The sequence below is a fragment of the Cyprinodon variegatus genome, unplaced genomic scaffold (assembly GCF_000732505.1).
Source record: "Cyprinodon variegatus isolate N-32 unplaced genomic scaffold, C_variegatus-1.0 Scaffold58, whole genome shotgun sequence".
Lineage (NCBI taxonomy): Eukaryota > Metazoa > Chordata > Actinopteri > Cyprinodontiformes > Cyprinodontidae > Cyprinodon > Cyprinodon variegatus.
In genome coordinates this window covers 821,115-822,971 of record NW_015150511.1, presented here as the reverse complement: position 1 = coordinate 822,971, position 1,857 = coordinate 821,115, and positions in this window count along the sequence as shown.

Sequence of the window (1,857 nt, the reverse complement as noted above, 5' to 3'; positions counted from 1 at the left end):
TGGATAAAAACAGTGTGCAAGCATTGTGCAAAACGCGCTCTACTATACAAGACATAATAGATTTTCCTAACAATCAACAGATAAAACCGTGACCACGAAACCGTAAACCGAACCGAACCGTGGATTTTGTGAACCGTTCCACCTCTAGTACCAACTGACTTTCTCAGCTACCGCTCGGAGCGATGCAGTTGCCCACAATCCCTTGCATTACAGCAGGGTTACAAGATCTAGCAACTTTTATTCGGTGTAAATAGAAACTTTGGTGACATAGAAGCACTGAACTCTGTCCTCCCGAGCGAATAGATCTTAAGCCCACCTCCCCCTCTCTCACTCTTCACTGTCATCATACACTGCAGCAGAGAGAAAGCTGTTGCTAATGCCAACACAGATTGCAAAGTGGAATCACGAAAATATTTTTTAACTGACACAGTTGTCTCACATTAAATAAAATTACTGTTCTTTCTCCCCCTTTCTGCTCCTCATGTCTCCATGTGTCTTTACACAATTTTTTATTTTATTTTTTTGCAGTTGGCGAACAGCTGATGGGGCATTTGTACCAGTAAATGATATGTAGTTTGGAACTATATGGCTGAATTATATTTTTAATGTATTTTTCTTTACTTGTTTCTGTAAAAGTCTTCATAAACTATTTTTTCCTTCCAGCTAGCCAAATATCTCTGTCCTGTTTTAACAGACAAACCAAAAAAAAAAGAATCTCCTGCAGATGGATGACATGAAATGAGCAAATTAGGCGATAGTGTCATTTTGCACTTTTTAGGGCAACCAATAGGGATTTTTCTTGCAAATACATGACTTCTTCACATGTCCTCGATATGTGACATGTTTAAATTCTTTGGCCTGATCAGTTAAAGCTTTATCCTTTTGCATTACTGCCCCCTGAAGGTAATAAAAGGTTCATCCAATACACCATTGCCAGGGTTAATTGTTTTCAAATTACTGGGACACATTTTCACGTGAGATAGGGGTTAAGTGTTGTTCATCCTGATAATGTGACTTAGTGTGACTTATGTGTGAAGGGGAGCTTTAGACGTGGACGAACTTTAGCAGGAAAACCACCTTAAACATCCAGCCTTTGTGGAAAAGTGCTCATGATTTCAGTTTTCCAGCTTCAGTTTTTCTTCACATGACAAAGAATCTTGTCATATTTTACAGAATGTCTCCACCCTGCTGAAGAAACATTCTTTGCAGACTTTGTTCCAGAAATGTTTCCAACCCTTAAGACACAGAAGAGAAAGCAAACAGGAGGACAGTTTTTTTCATTCCTTGTCTTGTCTATGATAGGGTTTTTTTAATCAAACCACAGAGGAAACTAGGAACATTTGCATGGAGAGCTGTTGGTTTAGCTTGGCTGTGATTCTGTTGACTTAAGTACCGGTAACAATGTGTGAATAGACTCCCATTCTGGGTTTTAAAGGAAATTTCTGATTTCCTGTCAGCTGACGCTGCAAACACTGAGTTCGGGAGGGATTCTCATTGAAATTATCTTTACTTCTCTTTACATTGTTTAGCTTTAACAGGTCTTGGATCTAAATGAGACAACCTGTATAATATAATAATAAAGATTCAATTTAAAAATGAACAGATTTCTAATTTTTGCTCCAAACTTACAGGATTTCACGCCTGTTGGATTCTCACTGTGGTATCTGCTGATCGGGCCCAAATAGCAGAGCTCTTCCAGAGCTTTGGGGTTAGAATACGTACAAACACCATGTGAAATCCTGTTGCTAGAAAACATAAGCAGCTGCTCTCTGTTAGTTTCCTTTAGCACAGTTGGCTCTGAACCATCAGCCTGATGAGCAGCAGCATCAGAAAAATCTGCTCCTTAGAAAAACACAA